This window comes from Leptinotarsa decemlineata, unplaced genomic scaffold (genome assembly GCF_025532065.1).
Source record: "Leptinotarsa decemlineata unplaced genomic scaffold, Ldec_3_MD MMD2_tig00026282_RagTag_RagTag, whole genome shotgun sequence".
Lineage (NCBI taxonomy): Eukaryota > Metazoa > Arthropoda > Insecta > Coleoptera > Chrysomelidae > Leptinotarsa > Leptinotarsa decemlineata.
In genome coordinates, this window is record NW_027412668.1 from 18,805,526 (window position 1) to 18,823,342 (window position 17,817).

Below are 17,817 nucleotides of genomic sequence, written 5' to 3' on the forward strand. Positions count from 1 at the left end.
CTCCACTCTCTCTTTGACTGCCACTTTTTCCTATGACGTGCATGTGGCTCACATTGTATCCTTTCAGAACGGAGTACTATCTTCTCTTCTGTTATCAGTCACGAAAGATAGTTTGTTCAATGTCCTTGGCAAAAATATATGCAGACACCCTTGTTACCTTGGTCACTTTGAAGAAGATAGCTACCTACCAAAGAACACTGGACGATATTCATAGTGAACATATGTCTCCTTCACAAAGAGGAGAAACCTGTAAGATTAAACTCCGCATCCTGAAAAGAGAAACTAACGTTACTGCAGTTTCGCCCTTCTATATGGACATTTTCAAACTTAAACAATAAACTAAGAATGATTCATTACATTCGTTAATATATACCATTCAGGTACTTGATTGAGTACCTGAATTTACAGTTCACAATGCGCATGTGCCAATTTAAAAACCGGAGAGTAAATTAAATCGATTTGGTCATTTAACAGGTTGCACCCGCAATGTTTATGCTTGTGAATTTCCAAGGATTCTAAATAATTGAGTTTGCAACCCTTCCTTGCATAGTGCAGAATTTCCGTATCGTTCAGATTCGAAAACTTGTGGTTGTATGCCAAAGAATGGTTTGAGAACGTCGAATCATTTTTTCCCATTCTGAAGGTCCCACATAAACACTATTACACTCCGGACTCTTAAGCTTATAAACTCCAGATTTTTCCAACTTGTCGACCTTATCTTTGGCATTGAAAAGAAAATGAGATAACCTGAGATATCCTCCAATGATGAAGTTATACCATTTGTAGAAACTATCCTCACCTAGAACTTGTGATGCACTGTTTGGGATCTGTGGTGTACTAATGAATATTACTGGAGTTCTTTTCCAACACCAAACCGTTATTTTAACACCTCGACACGTGTTTCTATCACCAAGTGATCATCTTCAAGAGGAAGATCAAACTATTTTGATCTTCCTCTTGAAGATGATCACTTGGTGTACGAAATACGTTTCGAAGTATTGAAATAACGGTTAGGTGTTGGATAAAAACTCCCGTAATACTCACCTAGAACTTTCACTTGGGAAAGGTACTACTCAAAGTCGGACTATCTATATGGACATATCGAAAAAATTTTGGGTTTATAACAATGATAAGATGAGGTGCCATCGATTGGTTCCCGAAAGAATTATAAATAATAGTAATGCTGATAAGTAGTGGAGTAGACTCGATGATAATCTCTCAACACCCGGAAGGCAGAGGACTTTTCAGTTTGGACTATCTACATAACAGAATAGTTGGAGTTACAGCTGACTAACGGAATAATAGATTCTAAGAGATTTCAACGGAAAAACGAGTTAGAACCCGTTCACCAAAAGGCCTACATTAAAGTAACAGAGATCACAAAGCACTTTTCTCAGGTCGAGTTGGCTGAAGTCGGGAACTCAGAGGTTCATCATGACCTGCCAGGATGTTGGCAGACTATGATGCACTTGTCGGCATGTACGGTACTTTTACAGTACTGACGATACACTGGTTTTGCTAGATTTTCAGAAGAAAGATTTTCATCAAATGAATCGAGAGAATACATGAAGAGAAAGTGTGGCGAGGAGATAGATGAGCTTACAACTGAAACCATTGAAAAATGAAGAAGAGATCGTCTATGGACAACCTGATCAGAAATGTGAAGAAACTATAGTAAAAAATGGGGTGAATTGGAAAAATGTAGATCTTCAAACCACATACACTCGCCTCATATCCACAAGAGTAGACAATATATTTCAAGAAATTAGTCAAAAAAGTTGTCATTCTCAATAGATGAATATTCTCGTTTAAAAATCACGTATACTTTGAATCATAAACAAATTATTATTGTTTTTGAAACGAATCTTTGCATTGGTACAGTGTGATAAGAATTTTACTCAGTTCTACCGCCCTGTATTTATGAAAGATTCCTGATCAAGTTTGTGAAATTTAGCTCAAAATGAATGGATATTTTATATATCACTAACGTTGAATCTGTACCATATTTCTGCAGGTACATCTGCCTCATTAGTGTGAAAATGTGTAGTCTTCTGTTGGAAGAATTAGATAACTTACACATTTCATTATTGTTAAACCTCGTTTGGATGGCTTGATAGGTTGATCATATAAATTTTGTCTTCACTACTCCATTGTTGTACTAGCAAAAAAAATAAAATTGAATGAATAGAAGATACTTACGTTGAATTTGTTCTGCATCTGATAAGATTTTCGCCATTTGTTCCGAGTCATAACGAATACCAGAAAAGAAATAAATATTAATAACTTCATATTTGTACGGGACTCGCAATCTACTGCAATCGCTGTCACGTTCCTTATCTTGCAAGTTATAAATCACAACAAGTACCAGGATTGAATAGATGATACCATTAAAACAGTTGTTCTGCAAGAAACGAATGTGGACTCAACTTCAAGTGAATACCGCGCCTTCGGTACCACTATGTAAACCACATTTTCAACAAATATAGTTGTACTCCAAGTGGGTTAATAGGGCTTTGATATCAGAGATTAGATTCTAACAGCTCAATCAGCTCATGTTTGAAAATATCAGTATTGTTGTTTTTTTTTCGGAAGTGATCAGGTAAACTGAATATATTTATTTCGAATCATATTCAGAGGAACAAGCTTGCAGATTATGAATCTTCAGCTAAATATTACTGGTACGGTGATCACTTCTTTTGTGATGGTCTAAAAAACTGATACTGGCCCTGGTACTGAAAGGCCTGCCATGTCAAGGTTACCCAATTTATCTCCCCGAATCATTTCAGGAATTGTTTTATAGTTTCAAGTCACACAAAAAACTTTGTGATTGTAATAGTTTTCATCGTCATTTCTCTTCAACCATAAAAGAAGATAGCCCCGCGTGCTATCGAAGCACTAATAGAAATTGAACCTGACAAAAGATACTTCAGTAGAGAATCCACGAATCCAAGGCCATTCTCCTGGAAAGTAATTCAAAGGTAGCTCTCATTTAAATCATTGATTGTACCACAGTTTTAAATTCGTTTATTTTCTATCATATCATTTTCGAATGAAAAATGTCAGTCAGCATTTTCAGAGCTGACGTACATATTTCATGTAGCTTCAGAGAATACAAAATTTCTATGCAATATGAATGAAATATCTATTGAAAACACTTTCCCAACATCAAAACAAAAATAGGGTCTCTCGACGCGCGTTTCGCTAACGTTTCGATCATTATGATCTCCTGAGGACGTTAACTTAGCGAAACACGCGTCGAGAGACCGTATTTTTGTTCTGGTGTTGGGAAAGTGATTTCAATAGATTCACTTCACGCCAGAGGTTCCAGTACGAACTATTAAGTTAAATAAGATATATTGAGAGATACACTAAGAATGAAACCGCGCACAGTTTGTAGTGTTCTTTTTTTTGTGAAAAAATCATTTGTTCAGCCGTTAGAAGTGATTTTAGTGTAGAAAAATGAGAAATCAATAAATTTTCATCATAACTTCTGTATCTGTAGAGTAGGGAGGATGAGTGTAGACCCACAGCACTTAGACCACATGTGGCCCATTGTACATCCTCCCGAGTTGTCCTCCTAGGTTATCGTCCATCCTGTTCTTTCCAGGCAGGTGTAGGCCAGGTGTATATTGGCAGGTGTATATTGGTGTATATTGGCAGGTGTAGGCCAAGACTCGCCGAACACATACTCTCTTTGGCAACCTTGAGGTGGTCTCTGCGAAGGTTTTGGAAGGTGCAGCGACATTACTGTCGTTGCGCGGCTTCTTCAACCTTCTTGGGGTTCCCTCCGTGGAGGTGCACAAGTAAGGGAGCTTTCCTGCAGGGGTAGCTGGTTCGTTGCCGTTATTCAAGGCGGAGCTCTTGGCGCCCGCCGCAGGAAGTGCCCTTGCTGTTGGAGGTGGAGTGGGGGAGGAGGAAGGTGCACTTATAGTTGCTGTCACTCCTGCCTCTTTCGCTCTCTTTCTCCTTATGGCCTCGGCGCCGCAAATGCACTTACGCCTTGGCCTTTGTGTTACCACACGAGGTGATCTGCTATATGCAGCCTCATTCCAAGCGGTAGATTGGGGTGGACATTTCTGTTCATCCCCAGCCACCGCCATAGATTGAGGTGAGTACTTCTGTCCGGCCTTCGGGTTTAGTTTTTGTTGTTTCTGTTTTTGTGTTTGTTTCATTCATGTGTGTTGCCACGAGTAGCAAGAGAAGAGTTGGTCACCTCTGGCAGAGCCCCGCATTACCAGAGGTAGGCTAATAACAATGAGGTTTCGCCCAGTTCCCCTGCGGCCATTCAGCTTTCGGCACGATTCTACACCTTAGCTTGGGTAAGCTGGTCCACGGTGGCATATTTTGCAAAGGCTTTTGGGGAGTTTTAGTTCCCCTCACCCTATTTATTTCTGCTACTGACCAGGAGTCCGGCGACCCCGTCCGTAAGGCTACATTAGCTTCCCGGACAGGGCCTCCAGTCCCCTAGATGTTCTCTATCTGCCACCTGAGGACGCACCCGATAGGTAGCCCAACCCACGGGTTCATCAGAGGTTCCAGTATGAACTATCAAGTTGAATAAGATACATTGAGATATACACTATAAGAATGAAACCGCGCACGGTTTGTAGTGTTCATTTTTTTTTCCGAAAAAATCATTTGTTCAACCGTTAGAAGTGATTCTAGTGTAGAAAACCGAGAAATTAATAATTTTTCATTAAACAAACAAAATATTAAAAATGATTTTCCGGATTTTCTCTGAATCAATGAATTACAGATAAAAATATTATTTTTTTTGAAAATTTGATCCCGATTATTACATTCAAATTTCACAGGTAGACTTGGCAACGATGATAAAACAAAATATTGTAAGACTTTCTAATATCATTAGTATTGATATCTAAAGTGCCGCTATTTTTGTCATCATTGAGTTGTGTCCCCCTCCTGTACCTATCAATCGTATATTTCGGATTAATTTTGTAACTAATGGTCAAGTATTTCATTTCGATCTGGGTCTCTAGGGACTTCCATAATATTTCATTTATGTAAATTCCTAATGACTATTTGATATCATATATAAAATGGAAGACATAGCTATCTCGAAACAACTACTTTCATATAAAAACATTGAATTAAACCAATGGAAAAATACGAGGTCCGGCTATTTAATAACGAGACTGCGCGCCTTGAGGACGCCCTAGAGGGGTATGAAAAAAACGAATAGTGCGTTGGGTATCTGGGAATCTTTTCTATTTACGTACCAAAACACATTTTCGTCAGTATTATAATATTTGTGTAGTAGCGATTTGAAACGAAAGTGTTTTTTCTCGTTCCGAAAACCATGTGTGACGAAAAACAGGAGCAACGTATCGATCTCAAATTTCTCGTTAAATTGAAAAAGACTCCGACTGAGTGCTATAAATTATTGTAAGAGGCCTATGGGGATAATTTTCTATCTCTTGCGCGTGTTTTTGAGTGGTGTGAGCGCTTCAGTGAGGGCCAAGAGAGCACTGAAGATGACCAGCGCCCAAGTTGCCCTGTCACTGTTTAAACTCCAGAAATAGTGACCAAAATCAACCAAATTGTGCGTGCAGATCGTCGAGTGTGCATACGGATAACTGTCAAGGCTGTAAACGCCGATAAAGAAACGGTTACAAAAATTTTACACGAGGAATCACACATGACAAAAGTATGTGCGAAGTTAGTACCAAAAAACATGACTCCTGACCAAAAGCTCTTGCCTCAACAGTCAACAAGTCTGCTAAGATTTCCTTGGAAGGTTAGAAGAAGATCCCGGACTGATGAAAAACATTATTACTTGCGACGAAACGTAGATTTTTCAATACGATATTGAAACAAAGCGGCAATCGATGCATTGGAAGACGCCTGAATCGACCAGAATGAAAAAAGTAAGGATGTCCAAGTCAAAATTCAATGCGATGTTGATCGTTTTTTTCAACATTAACGGTGTCGTGATGACTGAATGGGTTCCAGAGGGTCAGACTGTCATCCAGACTCACTATTTGTTAGTTTTGGCAACACTGCGAGAAACGAGTTCGTAAGAAACGACCCGAGTTGTGAAAGAACAACTCATGGATTTTGCACTAGGACAACGCACCTGCCAATAACGCGTTATCTGTGAAGCGGTATTTGGCCGATAAACGCACTCCAGTGGTCGAACACGCGCCGTACTCGCCAGATTTGGCACCGTGCGATTTTTTTTGTTTCCGAAGAGAAAATCGGCTTTGAAAGGGGCCGATTTGAGTCGATGAAAGCGGTAAAGCAAACCACAAGGCTCCCAAAAGCCCTCACCAACGAATGTAAAATAATTTTTATAATAAAACCCTTTTTCGCAACCAGTCTCATTATTTGATAGCCGGACCTCGTACTTTAGAAACAACTACTTCCGTATGGACATTGAATTATACAAAAATCAGTTTTCCTCTTCAGTTTGTACTTCAACCTCTTTTCTTAGCAATGGCTACCTGGTACTATCCATTTCCACAGAGCTATTCGAAATAATCTTATTGCTTGGTAAAAAAATATATGCAGATTATTTGAGTTTTCTAATTTTTTCATGAGCTTCTTTGGTGATAATTAGTGTTTCACTCCATTCTAAGAATAGAGTTATCACCAGATAATTTCAGAATATGCTCCGCTATCATCGATCCTGCCATGTGCCTTCTCCTTATATATTCACGATGTTCATTTTTCCTCACATTTAGGGGTCTTGAGGTTTCACCTATATAACTTTTCTAGGAATACAGTCTTTCGTTCTTTCAATCGTATTTTCGGGTTTAGTTTGTGTCAAAAAAGATCTCAATGTATTAGTAGCTCTAAAATTTGTTCTTACATAATACCTATAACCGATGTATCTCAACTTCTCAGCCAAATCGGGAACATAAGGTATGACAACAACAACACACATACCTCACAACTAACGTCATACCTTATGTTCTCGGTTTGTCTGCGAAATTGACACGCATCGGTTATGGGTATAATGTAAGAACAACTTTTAGAACTACTAACACATCGAGATCCCTTTTGACCCAAAAATACGGTTGAAAGAACGAAAGGCACACAGTTATCACTCACTCCTCATCTCTGTTTCTCCGCAATGGTGAGCCTGGGAAGCTAAACTTAGGTCTATAGGTATAGTTCAAGTAAAGGATATAGTGCAACTTACCTTCCGACAGTTCTCCTTTAATAATACAGTCAGGGAGCTGAGTAATTTCGTTATAATAATTATAATTCGTTATAATATAATAAATATTTCGTTTATATAGGTGAGTGAGAAAGAAGGGATTCAAATAAAAGGGTGATAATTGAAAATATAATCGATGGCTTCAAAAACACTTCACTAACTTTTTTCTTAGCTCTATTACCTTGTTATCAAATTTTTGAAAATTATTTTTACGCCTGATGATTTCCCCAAATCAGTGTGTCTATATTTTTCAGCAATACTCTCAAGGGCATACACTTTTTCAAATGTTTTTATCTGTAAAACTTCAAGTAGGTGGTTTTTGGTATAGTAATCTTCAAAAAACAAATTATTATATATTTTGAAACTTTGTATTTCATATTTCCTTGAACCTTCGTTCGGTACTTTAATGAGCGGTTGCGAATGATAGGAAGCGTTAGCAAGTACCATTACACCATTCGCATCCAAATTTGGGATCAATCTGTTTTCAAACCATTCCTCAAAAATATTAGCTTCCATGTTCTTATGATAGTCAACATTGCAGTCCTTAAGATTTTTTCCAAATAACTTCAAAGAATTCGGACCCATCCTTTACTTCCTCCGCAATGCACAACGATTAGTCGCGATCCTTTGTTTGCAGGCATGATAGGTGTACACATTCTCGAACCATCAGTCCACCCTTTCCTAGCTATGTCATGAGGGCCATACCAAGTTTCGTCCAAATAGAAAATTTGCCGTTGTTCTTCTCTATATTTAGTTATTCTAAGTATTTGTTATGCAATTCCATTGTTCTTCTGCTTTCCATAACTGCTTGCCGTTTGTTCATTATTTTAAATCTAAATCCTAGTTTCTTTTTTCAATTCTGAAGAGTTTTGTAACAGTAGCTCACGTAATGGCCGGAAGTATTCAGTTTCTTCCCTATGATTTCAGTCGTAAGAATCTTATATGAACATCTAAAGGTTTTGGTAATCCTGTATCAGATCGCATCTTTCATTCATAAGATTTGTTTTTGAATATTTTACGTACAGTTGAGAAAGGAATTTCGGTCAAATCTGATGTTGCTTGTAATGATTTGTTTTCCTCGAAACCAAACTTGAGATGAAGATTCTCATGTACATTGAAACATAATCTCTGTGTTTCAATATTCAAATGCATCCGAATCTTATTCGCTGGTATCTCTTTTTCGCATTGTTCACCGTCCCTATTGGAATCACTACTCAGGAAAAAGTCTGCGTTGTTTTCACACTCGTTATTATTATTAGTACTTGTCCAAGGACGCCACATTTGAAACAGATAAAAATTTTAGGTAAATATAACTGCACCAATAACGAATTTCAACACTCAAATTGCGATCAGTTCCTGAATTGAACATTGACAACACGACGACACGTATTCTATTCATCACCGTAACATGACTTCAATCATAAAACTTGGCCAATCATAAAACTCGGTTAGTAAAAATCATCCAATACGAACAGCCAATTCTTCAGTCCACGTGGACTAGTTGGCAGCGGCTTTATTTCTCTGTGTTGGTTTTTTTGGCCTTTGAGAACGCTGACACTTTGAGTTACTTCGTCTATACTTCTTAGGTCTTACATGAGCACCAAGAAAGGGTTTTTAAATATTTCAACTGGGGCACCTCCTGGGGATAAAAGGGGAGCGTTTACATATGAAAATTACCTTTTCATCACTGTTTCTCCGTACCGCTATATTTTCGGAAACTAACATTTTGAATGTACGTTCGTTTTATATTGTAGATGTGCAATAAGAAAGGATTTTTTCATTATCCCTACACCAGCCACGGGAGAAAAGGTCGCGTTCATGAAATGAAATTACCTTCTCATCACCGTTCTCCATACCCTTGAATTGCTGGTGGGTGAATTTATATTTACTATCAGCATTGCACCCGTGCTGAGCCGGGGCGGATCTCTAGTATAGTATATGAAAGAGATGGGACTACAAATAGCCATTATATTTTCAAGATGGCTCGAGAAATTACTAATATTGCCTAACCAAAAAACATTACTGATTACATCAATAGTCGACGCTGATTCCAGATCAAGAAAAGAAATCGATTGTGAAAACTTTTCATCAACTATTTGATTTCATCCTTTGTCGATCTAATATATTTTTCTAGTCTTATGTTTCAATAGAAGTACATAAGTACGTCTAAAGGACACCAATGTATTCCATGTCCACACAAATCAACTCTAGAATGCCTAATCAGGTATCCTGGTAAAACCCAAAATATTGCGTAGGCGTATATATTTTGAGACCAACCAATCGTTGCAAACCTGATCATGAAAACAGTTGGATGTTTACTGGGTTACGGTAACAGGTATTTGACCTAACCTAAATCTTATTACTGCAAGCAAACTTCTACCGGGTGTGTTTATTGGATTCCGTAGGCGTAATTTTGTTTCTTTCGAACTTGTTCGGCATAAATTTTAGTTATCCGTATAAAATTATGATAATCATTATGTCTTGATTTATCTCCTATTTTTAAGTGGAGACTATGCAAAATGGTTTTTGTATCAGTTACCTTGTTTCCTAAATGAGTTCTTTACGAGTTATTAGTTGCTTTTTGTGTTGATTAATTGTATATTGTCCTGTTTGAGTGAATTTAAAAAGGGTTATTACTGATTATGTGATAAAAACTGAAAATATGTTGGATGTAAAGTGAGCAATTAGAATAAAAAATAGTATTTATGTAACCAGAAGCTTTTTTGGGGGTATGATTTCTTCATCCCCCATACTAGCCCAAACAAAATCTCACTAAGGTAGTTGAATGGAACTTTATGGGTTCTTTTTTATCAGAAGATACATCCATTTATCGTGAATATAAATTGGTTTTTCACTCTGGATCCAACTTATGTTTCATAAAATAAGTGTAGAAACGACAGACTGCTGAGTTTGCCCCTAAAAGTTTTTGAGCCCAAATATGAAAAATTTTCTCTATCAGGAAATTTCAGCAAATAGATTACCAACTTTTCAACATTTTACATGGTTGAGAACCTTAGAGTTATTTCTCTGCAATGCCTCATGATATTCTCTCTCAAATCTTCTAATGTTGTTGATTCTTACACTTTAGACTTAAAATGACCCCAGAGAAAGAAATCTACAGAAGTCAGACTCGGAGACCTTGGATGTAGGACCTCTTCTGCCAATCCGGCGACCAGGAAAATGATCATCAAAAAATTGTCGCACTAGAGCTGCATAATGAGGAGCTGCATCATCCTGCTGAAAAACTATTTAGTTCTCGAATGAATTTATATTATATCAGATTCAGGAGCATATTTTCATTCATTTTGTACATATTTGAAAGAAGTGTGTATGTTTTAAAAATTATTTGCTTTATTGTTTTCAAAAATTAACAATTTTCCCAAACACCAGAACTACAACACTTGTTTTGAATTTATTTCACGCCAGAGGTTTTTTGTTTACATTATTGAATTTATATATTAGATACTAGTCAAGAGAGCTTTTCTCAGGGTATACAGTTTTCGAAAATTTAATTAGCAATTTTTTTATTTTTTATTTATTTCCGATAGGATCGCCTATTTCAATCGTGAATTAGAATGGAAATTTGTCGTGGGTATCATTCTATTACTAAGTAATGAAAAGTTAATTTTTGACTACCGTTTCAAACAGTACCAGATATTTTAAACTGTTATTTTCATTCACTTTGTGAATATTGAAAAGGAGAGTGTACGTTTTTACAAAATATTAAATTTATTGTCTTCAGAAAAAAAACACTTTTTCCAAACACCAGAACCACAACACTCTTATCGACGCGGGTTTCACTAACTAAGTTGACGACTTCAGAAATTTAAGTTAACTTTAAACACTACAAGTGCTTGTTTTGAATTTATTCAACACCAGAGGACTCGATATATTGTAATGGAAATCTTTCTAAATGATTAGGGGCGATATCATTCAACTAACTGTTAGACCCTTCACTCACAAAGCTTGAAGGTTCAGAAGTGAGGTAGATTTGAGATCGAAACGTTCTTGCCTATATAAAGTTGCGGCAAATAGGATGTCCAATCAAGTAAAACAGGCCATCATTGACCACCGGAACGAAAGGTGGGAAGAGCTTTTGGAATCCTTCGAACCTGGGAGTGACGAGCTTTGGCGAGTAACTCGCAGGCTCGAGGGGAAGAAGACTGCTCTCTCACCCATTCACGGAGAGCGCGGAGTGTGCTACTCCCCCGCCGACAAAGCGCTAGTCTTTGCTGACACGATGGAACGTCAGTTTCAACTTAACGTTGACGACGATGACGAAATCGACCGCGATATGCTGTTGGAGGACCGGGTTCACCGACTCCTCAGGGAAGATGACGACGACGACATCCGGGCCGCAAAGGCCAAGAAAGCTCCGGGGGTCGACTCAATAACTAATAAGTTGTTGAAGGGGCTCCCGGAAAATTGCGTCGAATGTTTACTGAACATTATAAACAGTTCGTTGGCTCTCAGACACTTCCCCAGAAGGTGGAAGTATGCGATCGTCGTCATGATCCCAAAACAGGGTCAGAACCCGTTGTTTCCACAGGACTTATCGCCCGATCAGTCTACTCTCGTCGGCGGCTAAGCTGGCTGAAAGAGTTGTCTTCAAAGGCTCAGCGAAGAAGTTGAGGACCGAAATGTTCTGCCTGACGAACAATTTGGGTTCAGGAGAGAACACTCCACTGTGTTACAGGCTCTAAGGCTGGTCGAAAACATCATCAAAGAGCTTAACTCTAATAAAAAAAGTTCACATAGTGCTACTCGACATCTCGAAGGCCTTCGACCTTGTTTGGCACGAAGGCCTTCTGCACAAATTAAATGAGTTCGACCTGCCTCGGTAGATTGGGTCTTTCCTGAAAGACATGACATTCCAGGTTACAGTAGAGGGCTCTCTGTCTGACAACAGAGAGATCCTCGCTGGAGTGCCACAAGGGGCCGTGCTCTCTTCGATTTTGTACTCACTTTACACCAGTGACCTTCCGAGGCCCGAGCGTGTGAAGATATCTCTGTACGCCGATGATACGGCTCTCCTCTCATCTACATGCAACGTGCATTAAACGACCTCGAGCGCTGGTACCTTGATTGGAAGATCCGAGTGAACCCGGGAAAGACTCAGGTGATATCCATGGTAAGAATGAAATCTTCTCCAGCCAGAAAAGTGAGAATCTCTGGAAGGGAGATTGACTGGCAAGCGCGGGTAAAGTACCTCGGCCTTCTAATAGACCGTAGGCTCACTCGGAACCTGCACATAATGACCGTTAAATCGAGGGTCGGATAACACGTCTGTACCCTCTGATCAACAGAAGATCAAAAATGAATCTTAAAAAACAAGATTACCATCTATAATACGATGTTCAAGCCTGTCATCATGTATGCTTCAGGCGTCTGGGGACAAGCGGCGAAATATAATATCTCCATTTTGGAGGTATTGCAAAACAAAAATAATGAGGATGATTGTGAATGCTCCTTGGTTTGTGCAGAATGAAACCATCTGCAGAGATTTACAGCTGCCTTCCATTCGGCAGTCCATTCAGTCGAGAAATCAGAGAGCAGAAGCTCATGAAAACCCATCAGTCAGGGAAGATATGGATTTTACTGTAGACGACCCCTCCCGATATAGAAGGCCCCGACACTCTGTCGAATGAAGTCCCTATGTCCTCCGTTAAAAGATGAACAATTTCTTCATCCAACCCACCCCAGCCATGTAGGGGTACACCGTGAAGGGCGGTACTGATGTCCGAGGACATTCATGTCGCCATATCATCAACACTCACCATCAGTCATGACCCGTTTGTCCTTCTGGCAAACATCAGTCCAAAGGGTAAGGGAGCCAGGCTTCAACCGGATTGAAATCAAGACGACGTGCAGGGTTCTTGCCTTTGTTCCACTTCCTAAGTAAATGATTTGCAATCCACTCATGGCGAGAAAATATTTCGAAACGAGAGGGATTCAAACTCGAAACGAGAGACCGAAGCTCAAACCATGCGATTCATGGGTTTGTTTCAGTTCTCCGTTTGGTACAGTTCGATTATGTAGGGGAGGCAGGGGTTGGAAGTCACATTTTTTGTTTTTGCATTTTTAGTGTTTTTTTTCATAAATTATCAATGATATGTTTATATCAATAGATAGTGTTTTTATACTCTTTTGAAAAGAAATATTTTTTTCTCCAACATCATCTACAAAGAAAATATAACAATTCTTATTCGAAAATAAAAAGTGTGACTTTTAACCCCGGGCCGGTGGTGGATGTCGCAGTATCTGTGGCACGTAGTCACATAGGTAACTGTGGGGTATAGAAAACATTCAAATGAATATTTCCATTGGATGTGGAATAATACAAAAAATATAAGTCCATCAGGCTGCAATACTTGTAAACTAAAAATACATATCCTAGCGAAATTATATCTAGTTAGTCTAAAACTCAGTGAATATTCGAATTCATAATTATGGCAAATATAATCTGGCAAATGTAAAGCTGTTTTTCGAATATTCTTGGGAGACGAACCGAAATGAACGCATAGGTAAGTAGGTATGTATTTTTCTAATTCTTTCTTCTATTTGTCGGTGAAGATTTGCCTTAACCTTTGTTCATGGTATTGATGACACCGTGTTGCTTATCTCTTCGACAGTGTATTTTTACTAGTCGATCAGACTTTCTATAATAATAATAATTATAATAATAATAATAACTTCTGGACTTTTGAGTTTGGAGTGTCTACATGGCAGAATGGTACTGGATACAGCCTGTAAAGTCGTCAGGAGTTCGGATCCCCTTCTCTGCATGGTCCGTGACCATGAGAGAGCAGGATTTGGAGCATTTCTCCTTAGGGCAGCTGCTCTAGCAGCTGATGAACTTGGTATAGTTTTCGACTCTGAACGAGGTGACCACAACTCTGTCACCGAGTTGGAACCCGTTCAGCAAAAAGCTCAGATAAAAGCTGCAGAGATCACCTTACTTCTGCGGAGACACAAGGATAAGCCAATGCATAGGGTCTTCTTCAATAACAATGGAGACCTTGGGTTATCAAAGCGCCTGACGTTCGCTTTTCTCAGATCGAGTGGGTTGAAGTCGGAAACTGAGGGGTTCATCATGGTTTGCCAGGATGGTGTCTTCACCACCTTCGTCTACCGCAGTCGCGTGATGGGTATAGAGGTTCCTGACAGAAGGTGCAGGGTCTGCCGCGAGGCGCACGAGACCCTAATGCACTTGCTATCAGCATGTCCAGCATATGCAGTCTCGGCCTATATCCACCGACATAACGCGGCCGTAAGAGTGCTATATTACCATCTACGGCACTCTTACGGTATTGACGAGACACCGGTGTTGCCCTACGCTCCGGGGGATATTGAATCCGTTGTGGGGAACGAGAAGTGCCGAATTTATTGGAAATATTCGTTCCCCACCCTCAGGCTCACACAAGCTAATAAGCCTGATGTGGTCCTTCTCGACCACCAGAGCAAAACGATATTTGTCGGATAAAATATCGAGATTTTCTCTTCGAACTCCGCAGACTCTATCCAGATCACGCTGTCAAGATGGTTGTTCTGATTATTGGGTTCCTTGGTGGAATGATGTCCTCTCTACTCTCGAATCTGAAAATCATACCGGCTTGCCGCACTAAGGCAGAAATCTTAGCCGCACAGATGCAGAAGGTTGTCATTCTTGGCTCACTGCGTATGCTCAGGGCACATGATTCTCGGACCCAATGATCACTTACCCCACGGTGTGCGGAGTAGTCATTGGTTGATAATGCTGGCGCGCCCTCCGGAATGTATCGGGTCTTCGGGGGATAGGGCCTGACCAGCGCACACTACGGTGAAAAAAAAATAATAATAGCTTTACTGTCCAACAGTAACCCATTTACAGGACGATATAAAATTTTATTCACAATACTTAACCATAAACAAAAAATAAAATGAACAAAAAAGGAAAACTAATTCTAATTACCTACTTCAAGTACATGTTAGCAATTCTAATAATGTTGGGCAATTGAGCATAATGTTAGGTCTTGCTCTGAGAGATCTAAAAATGGATTGAGATCATGAAGCTGGCCGTGGTTCATTGAAGTTAATTTGTTCAAGAATTTTAGGACAGTTAACTCTCTCATTCACTAGCTTGAATGAAACTATGAGCGACGCACACTTTCTGCGATGTTCTAAACTAAAAAGTTCCAAACGTTCATATATGACATCATTACCGATATCTCTCAGGGTAAGAACCATCTATTTTGAAAATTAGAAATTTACAAAACTTTCTTTGAACTCTTTCAATAGCTATGTTATGAATCTCATAGAATGGACTCCAGACGATACTTGCATATCCTATCTTCGAACGTACGTAGGTGAAATACAACAGCTTCATGGCTTCAATATTATGAAAGTTTCTGCAATTTCTAACAATGAAACCATAAGTTCTGTGAGATTCTGAAACTTTTTGTGTCTACCAAATATCAATTTATGATCGAATATTACCCCTAGGTCTTTGATCTCATTACATCTCAGCAGATCTGTATCCAGTATTACATACGGGAATGTATAAACCTCTTTTTTTTTCGACTTTAACTCACTACTTTACATTTCTCCACATTGAGTTTCAATTTATTATTACTACACCAAGCAACAAGAAATTCTAATTGAGATTGAAGATTTACACAATCAGCTACTTCCTCAATTATGGAAAATAATTTCAAGTCATCCGCGAAGCATAACCGCTCACAAGCTAAACTTTCACATAAGTCATTAATAAACAATAAAAACGAAAGAGGACCTATATGATGCCATGACATTTCTATGATTTTCTCTAAAACAAACAAAACTGTATGTAGTAGGAGCTCAAAAAGCCAACACAAAATAGAGCACAAGTATACATGGTGTTGGTTGTCACATGTGACTACCAGCCCCCGTCAAGTTGAGACAACGAGCCCCTAAACAAATTTCAAAACATAACCCCCCAAAATAACTCTGAATTATTATTTATTCATAAAAACGGGTAGTGATATCATGAACCATAGATGTCTCATCAAAAATACCTCACACACTACCTCACACATTATGAGCGTGAACTCAAGTGACGTTAGAATGGAGGAATTGCTCTCGCGATTCTTCGACTTTTTTCGATGAAATCTTTCGTTCTTTCAATTTTTCAATATGGCCGCTGTGACAACCAACCCGTGAGACAACCATACCCGTCTCCCCTACAGTCATTGAAATTTGTTTTGATTCATGTAGGTGTCGTCCCGAAAGTGTTTCATTTTTTTCGGACCGATTCAGAACCGTAATTATCGATTCGAAATTTGGGATGGTGACTGCTTAGAACATCCGATTCGCACATGCGCACTGATACAATTATATCATTCATGTTGTGATAAATAACGCCCCCAGCTGGAGAATCATGAAAAACGGGTTTTTCTGTTTTGGTATTCTGTTGGTGGTAACTGTTATATAACTGTAATAGTTCAGAATCCAAAACCAAAACACACCTGTTGAAACGACAAAAATCAAGCATGATGCTTGGAACGACTGTGTTGTGTACCGACTTGTAGTGGATATAGTTGATTTTCAAGTTGGTTTTGTAAAAACAGTATTCCGTGTTGAAAAAAGGAAGTTTTCAATGTGATTTTTTTTCTTTGCCATCGCCTTATGACACAATGAAACAATTCTAAGCTTTCATTATTTGAAGTCGTCCGTTCGAATATTCTTTAAAATTTATAGACAAAATGGCCGAGGTTTTCAGCCGGGTTTGAAGGTCGTAGATTTTTGTAATTTTTTTCTGACGTTTCGCTTGCGCGAGTGGCTAGCTTCTTCAGAGATTTATACATCCTGAGGTAATCGGTCATCCTGAGTCCTCGGAGATTACCAACCTCAGGTTCCAAAAATCAACAGTTTCCAAAAAAATAGTTGTCCTGGAAATCTTGGGTGTGAAACGTGGTCTTCCTTACGAATCAGTAAACAATTGTCCTGAAAAACTTGCGAAGAAAATTGGATTAGATAATTTAGGACAAACTTGCTACATGAATAGGATTTTACAACTGTTGTTCATGACGATGAATTTCAAGAACGAGGTTTTAACGATGAACGAGAACGAGAATGTTTTCTATTTACTCACCAAACTCAAACAATTGTTTATGCAGTTGCAGTTTCGTAAGAATGTATCATCTTTCCTTTACTTTATAGTAACTGTTCAAGAGGTAGCAAAAAGTTTTCTGACCTCCTGGAACTTCAACTAGCGTTTCCTAATATGATTGATAACCAGTCCGTGCAAAGCTTATTGTCAAATCATTTGAAAATGGAACTTTTAGCGGGTGATGATTAACTGTATTGCCAAACATGCGCCAAACTAACTGACTATTATAAGACAACATGTATATCTGAGGCACCAGTCAATCTAAAAATACACTGATGATCTTCAAACATGACTCAACATCTGACGGAAGCACCAAACTCTTACGAAGGTTCGAAATGAGATAAACACTTCAATCCAGCAAACCACTATTATAATCTTCATGATGTCTTTGTTCACTGTGGTTGTGGCGTTGAATCTGGTCATTATTACGCATTGGTCAAAGACAAAATGGACTGGTATAAGTTTGACGATAGTCGTATCACTGAATATTCTAGCGATATCTTAAATT